Raw genomic sequence first — 7,582 nt, 5'->3', positions numbered from 1 at the left:
TCAACAAGCTTTTGATAGTTGATGTAAAGACCACTCTTATGTGAGAATGGACCTCTATGAACCCATCCTGAAGAGTAGCCCCTAGCCAGTAAGGAAGCATATGGTAGAAACCATCACACTAATGACATATATCCATACTTGCATATGATAGCAACCTGCATAGGGAAATGTAGGAAGTTTGTTGTTCAGTTACTCAGTTATGTTCAACTCTTTGTGACCACTTGGACTGTAGCATGCCAGGCTTCCCTGCTCCTGGAGTTTGTTCAAACTCATGTCCGCTGAGTCAGTGATACCATCCAACCATCTCATCCTCTGTCACTCCCTTCTCCTCCCGCCCTCAGTCTTTCCCAGCATCAGGGTCTTTTCCAATGAATCAGCTCTTTGCATCAGGTGGCCAAAGTATTAAAGCTTCAGCTTTAGCATCAGTCCTTCCAATGAATATTCAGGATTAATGGTTGATTTTCTTTAGGATTGACTGGTTTGATCTCCTTGCTAGCCAAAGGATTCTCAAGAGTCTTCTCCAGCATCACGATTTGAAAGCATCAATTCTTCAGAGCTCAAAGTCAAAGCTTTGCATTCTTCTCATTCAAAAAAATCTTTACCTGGTGCTGCTGAGTACCAGCAACTCTGTTAGACTTTGGGGAAACCCAGATGCCCTGTGTGTGTCCATTCCTTTATGAACGTTGGCACTGAGTTGAGTTCTTTACACAGAAGTTCTGAGATAATCTTTTTTTTTTAGTCCCTTATGCAGAAAATACTTTGCTTTCAGGAGCTCAGTGTTCTTCCTGATTTGCTCTGTTTATCTGATCTTCTCTGCATAGAAGTATGGATGTCTACCAGTCAGCAGACCACTCGTGTGAGAAGGTAAGACTTGAAAACCCAAGGACAGTTATTCACGTTGGGCCCTTGAGCACTCCCAGAAGAGTTCTCCTCACTGAAGTGACTGGGCTTGCTCACCACATTAGCATGGGAGGAATTAATATGGCAGGAATTAATAAAATGAATAGAAATTATAGGCAGCCCTTACTTCAAACAGAAAAGAGAGGTAGCCTAGAGGCGGCCCCATTTCTTTTTCTACTTTTCTAGCTTTGTCCGTTCCAACAATTTTGATTTATGTTTTTGATTCCTCACCTCTTACCCCCAAATCAGGTAAATAAGTTGATTTGTGCCAATATTGCTATTTCATGGGAAGAAAAGGCCAATGCCTATAACAAGGTTATTATACTTGTCTACCAGCAAAGCCATTACAGGTAATGTATTTTAGAGGCAAAATGGTCCACAGCTTGGGTTCTGAAGTCATACAGATTTGGTTCAGAATCCATTTGCTTGATGACCTTGACACTCTCCCTCGCCTCTATTGATTTCAGCTTCGTTAGGAAGTTGTGGATAATAACATCACACACCTCATGGGTTTATAGACAAGATGAAATTAAATGATTCATTTAAAGGGCTTGGGAAGGTGGCTGGCACAAAACTTTACCTGAAGGCATTTTTACCACTGTTATTGTTAAACTACTATCATTATTATTTACTATGCATACTATTAATAATCAGGTATTTTTACTTAATGAGAAAATTATGCATAAGGGACACCAAAACACAAAACACAGGTCTTTATTACTCAGAGTCCTGGGTTAAACTGCAATTAAATTATAAGTTTGTGATGCTATTGTCTGAAGATCATTTATAAAACACAAATATCTATAAATTAACATCTGACAAACTATTAATACTTAGAATATTTTCTTTTTAAATAAAAATACCTACCACCCAAGAGCTATTTTATCATTTTCTACTTTTGCAAATTATAAACTATAAATTTATGAGACTCTTGAGAGGATTTCTAATTTAAATTCTCACTGGTTGAAAGAGAAATCTGGGGCCTGAGAAAGTTAATGGACTCAGTGGATGAGTCAAATCACGCAGTACATTGCACTCAAGACCTGGAAGCAAAGCAAAGTCAAATTTTACTCTGGGGAAGTACAGTTGAGTCTGTTGACTCCTAATCTTGTTTCTTAATGCTTGAAATTCACAATAATCACAGCCAACATTTTCTATAGTTTAACAAGCACATATCACTGTGATTTATTATGTCCTCTTAAAGAATAACTCTCTCCCACTCAATTTCTACTCCTTCATTTAAACTGTTTTCGTCATTCATCACTTACCTGTGTCCAACTCTTTGTGACCCCATGAACTGCAGCACCCCAGGCTTCCCTGTCTTTCACTGTCTCCCGGAGTTTGCTTAAACTCATGTTCATTGAGTCAGTGATGCTATTTAGCTATCCCATCCTCTGTCACCCCCTTTTCCTCTTGCCCTCAGTCTTTTCCAGCATCAGAGTTTTGTTTTTTTTTTTCCCCCAATAAGTTGGCTCTTCTCATCAGGTGGCCAAAGTATCGGAGCTTCAGCTTCAGCATCAGTCCTTGCAATTATGAATTCTGGTCAAGTAAGATTTTTAAAACAATATTTTACTCCAGAATGCAAAATCTTCGCAGAAACTCTCTTTGCACAGAAAGACAGAGTCAAGAGAACTCTCAAGACATTTCCTCTCGCCCTCCACACACAAGCATCTCTGAGCTAGTTGATTTTACCCTTTCAAGTTTTCCAGTTCCACTCACCTCAGCACCACTCCCAGCCTGACTTCATGAGTCCAGGCTACCATATTTCCCACGAAAATACTACACTAACCTCTTCAAAGGTACTTATGGATCACGCAGTCCCTTCTTCTATCTCATCCATTCATTCTTCACAGATCCAGAAAATTTTCCAGAATACAAATATGGCTATGTTACTCCTCTGTTTACAAAGCATTCTGCATCTTACCAGGTGCTTCTAAGACAAGCCATGGTGCTAACATGACCTATAAGACTTATGCAGACTAATCCTTCTCTGCATCACAAGATTCCTCCTGGCCCATCTGGTCATTGAACATGAGTTGGGCTGACTTGGGAGAAACCATGTTCCTTTTTCCCACAGCACTATGAGGTGTGCCAATGTTGCCTCTTCTGTGTGCTGGCAGAGCCCACCTTGACCTGTTGACCCAGTTAACAGTCTCCTTTCGTGTTTTAGCTCATTATACAGACTCATAGCACCTAGCACAATAATAATTATATATTTGGTGGTTTAGTGGCTAAGTTATGTATGCCTCTTTGAGATGCCATGGACTGTAGCCCGCCAGGCTCCTCTGTCCATGTGATTTTCCAGGAAAGAATACTGGAGTGCATTGCCATTTCCTTCTCCAGGGCATCTTCCTAACCCTGGGATTCTTTATGATCTGAGCCACCAGGGAAGTCAATTATATATTCATCAAATATATATATATATATATATATATATATATATATATATTTTATGAGTGCCTCACTCACTACATCTTCAGGACCACTGAGATGGACAGTGCTCATTTGGCTTATTGCAATTTCCATTTTCTGCTCAGTAAAAGCATGTTAAAGGGATGCTCAATGGTAGGTTACATAGATACTACTCAGTCCAAATTCACTCTGCAGAAAGGAGGTGGAGGCCCAGAAACAGAAACTGGATTGACTACGATCAAGCAGTTAGCTGCAGGCATGACTAGGATGGAGAGAATGTATACATAACTGCATATAAATCCACGGTTCTAATACCAGTCATCTCTACCGCATCCAGCCAGCATTAAGGCATCTAGATAATACATCAAGGGATTAATGTAATACCAGGCTTTGGGCTGTATTCATGGAAACTTCATTACTGTTACAGGGACACTTGGATCTTTTTGTAAAATTTTCAATCAAAATGTTATTTTAAATCCATATCATCAATGAGCAGCTCCATCCTGAGATAACGCAGTTACACATTACTGATTCATTTAGAAGTTATTAGTTTGCTGCTAGTCATTTTCTACTGTAAGGAAAGAAATCATGGAAAGATTCAGAATATTTAAGGATGGAGTAGCTAAATGCTTAGGCTCACATAAATTCTAGATTGATGCTGTATGTTTTATCCAGTTAAATTAAACTACAAGCAGGGTAAAACTTCACCTCAGCCTTGCCCCATATATCAGGAGGGCTGAGGGATAATCACGTATGAGAGATAAGGACAGCTTTCATGTTGTGTAAAAAATTTTGCTGACTTTCCATTTTTGTATGTTTTCATAGATTGTTTTTGTTTCCTTAAACAGTGAACACCTTGTCATTGAGGTTTTAACAAGAGAGTGAGCTGGGCTCCATGCAGGAGGCATGAAGGCAGATGCTCAGTTCTGTCCCTGGACTGATCTCTAATGCTGTTACAATGACTACCAGACACACAGTGGTTTAAAACAAGACAATTTATCATTTACTGCTCTGTAGGTTAAATGTTCCATATGGGTCTAATCAGATTGCATTTCTTACTGGAGGATCTGGGAGAGAATGTGCTTCTGGATTCACCCAGGTCTTTAGCAGAATTCACTTCCTGTGGTTGTTGATCTGAGATGATCCTGGATCCTTGTCAGCTCACATCCGCAGGTCATCTTCTGCTTCTAGAGCCAACCCTGATCCCTTACCCCATGGCCCATTCCTCTATCCTCAAAGCCAGAAACAGTCCTTCCCACTTTATGGCTCCCTCTAAACTTAATTTTTCCTCTCTGTTCTTGCATCACACCTTTCTGGCTTCCATCGGAAGAAAATTATCTGCCTTTAAGGTAAGGGGACATTGCTCTTACAAGTGATATGAAATGGCTTGATATGAAGGGCTTTCCTTGTCACTCAGCTGGTAAAGAATCTGCCTATAATGGGGGAGACCTGGATTCAATCCCTGGGTTGGGAAGATACCACTCCAGTATTCTGGCCTGGAGAATTCCATGGACTATATAGTCCATGCAGTGGCAAAGAGTCAGACACAACTGAGCAACTTTCACTTCATTTAATGCAAATGTACATTATGTCTCCCATATTTTTTTAAGACTCCACACAGAAACAGAAAGTGTCTTTTGTGATTTCCATATCACTGATAAACCTTCTATGAAATGGAAGGAATTCAAACAAACTACTGTTTGGTGTCTACCTTCCATGATTGAGAAATATAATAATGAGATCCGAATCTGGAAGGTCTCCAAAAATGATATACGTGTGTGGCCAACAGGCAATGAAAAGATGCTCAACAGCACTAATTATTAGAGAAATGCAAATATAAACTATAACAAGCTATCACCTCTCACCAGTCAGAATGGCCAACATCAAAAAATTCTACAAGTAACAAATGCTGGAGAGGGTGTGGAGCAAAAGGAACCCTCCTACATGGTTGGTGGAAATGTAATTTGGTGCAGCTATCATGGAGAACAATACGGAGGTTCCTTAAAATCTACAAGTAGAGTTGACATATGATCCATAGATCGGAAGAAAACTATACTTAGAAGAGATTCAAGCACCCCAATGTACACAGCAGTACTATTTATAATATTCAAGACATGGAACCAACCTAAGTGTCCATCAACAAATAAGTGGGTAAAGATGATGTAATGCATATATACGTGTGTGTGTGTGTGTGTGTGTGTAACACATAATGGAATATTACTCACTCATAAAAAGAATGAAATAATGCCATTTGCAGCAACATGGGCAGACCTAGAGATTATACTAAGTCAAGTCAGATAGGGAAAGACAAATACCATATGATGTATTTTATACGCAAAGTCTAAAATATAGTACAAATGGACTTATTTACAGAACAAAAACAGACTCACAGACATAGAAAACAAATTTACAATTACTAAAGGGGTAGAGAGATGGTAGGGATAAATTAGAAGTTTAGGATTAATAAATGCATATTACCATACATAAAACAGATAACAAGAATTTACATATACAGTGCAGGGAACTATATTCAAGATGTATACCTGTGGCAGATTCACTTTGATATATGGCAAAACCAATACAATATTGTAAAGTTAAATAAAATAAAATTTTAAAAAAAGATATTATAAAAATACTATTTGGTAAATAACTGACAGAATCATTTTGCTGTATGCCTGAAACTAATCCAGTATTGTAAATCAACTATACTTCAAAAAAAAAAAAAATATATATATATATATATATAAGAATTGGAATAGAACTACGTATCTGATTTCCACACTAGGAGTTTTCAGTAGCACAGGGACTGTGCTAAAGCAATTACCAAAGCTACCTCTTAGGGGAGTCAACAATAATAAGAACAGGGATGCAGTGATGATGATAACGATGATGACAAATGCAAACTCAGTTTTTATAAAACCTGAAGACAGAGGTAACATTTTAAATTTCCATTTTACAGGTGAGTAAAGAAACTCAAGACACCCAAGGTCACACACATATTTGATGCTTGCGAGCAACAGAATGTGTACCTTGCAACCCCAGAGATGCAATTCTTATCAACAGCTGATCTGTTCACTTGAGAATTAATTCTTATACTTTATACTGAAGATATAATACATGAATAAATTCTATATACAAAATGGCCTACCTAGAAAAAACTAATATTGTTTTCTTTAAAATTAAGTTAGGATGGTATTTTCTTAGATATGTTTTCGTTTGCTATTCCCTAGGGCTGCAGTCAAAAGTACTTTGGCCACCTCATGCAAAGATTTGACTCATTGGAAAAGACTCTGATGCTGGGAGGGATTGAGGGCAGGAGGAGAAGGGGACGCCAGAGGATGAGATGGCTGGATGGCATCACTGACTCGATGGACTTGAGTCTGAGTGAACTCCGGGAGTTGGTGATGGACAGGGAGGCCTGGTGTGCTGCGATTCATGGGGTCACAAAGAGTCGGACACGACTGAGCATCTGAACTGAACTGAGGGCTGCAGTAATTTTGTTGCTTGGAAATGTCTTTTTCCAATTTGATATTCTAAGGCTAAATACCAACAGAGATGTTCTACTAATCTTGGGATGATTTGGCTAAGTATGTTACTTTCTAATTATTTAAACTCTTTAAACCACACCACCCACATATTGATAGGATCTTTTAAAATAGGATCTTTTCAGCCTTCAAACTTTTAAATTTACTGAAGTTACTCGATGACATGGAAAGCTATTTTGGTTAGGTTAGCATATCTAACTCTCTGAATATCCACTGATGCTGATGCGGAAGCTCCAATACTTTTGCCACCTAGATGCGAAGAGCCAACTTATTGGAAAAGAGTCTGATGCTGGGAAAGATTGAAGGCAGGAGGAGAATGGGGTGACAGAGGATGAGAGAGTCAGACGGCATCACCGAATCAAAGGACCGGAGTTAGAGCAAGCTCCAGGAGATAGTGAAGGACAGGGAATCCTGGTGTGCTACAGTTCACAGGGTCACAAAGAGTCAGACATGATTTATCAACCAAACAACAATAAAAAATCTAACTACATTTTAAATTAAATATCACTGAAGTAAAGCTGTTTTTTTTTTTCTTGAGGTAAAATTTAACTAATTGTGGAAACACTCCTCAGCATGATAAGGACTATCATTGGCAGATACATCTTTTTTTGAATAAAGTGCACTGAGGAAACCAATAAAGAGCATTAATACTGGAAACATTTAATAGCAAAGAAAATGTAAAAACAGGATGTGTAAGAATAGAAAATAAACAGTGAAAAGAAACC

The sequence above is a fragment of the Bos mutus genome, chromosome 27 (genome assembly GCF_027580195.1).
Source record: "Bos mutus isolate GX-2022 chromosome 27, NWIPB_WYAK_1.1, whole genome shotgun sequence".
Lineage (NCBI taxonomy): Eukaryota > Metazoa > Chordata > Mammalia > Artiodactyla > Bovidae > Bos > Bos mutus.
Note: the sequence above shows the minus strand (reverse complement) of the source record.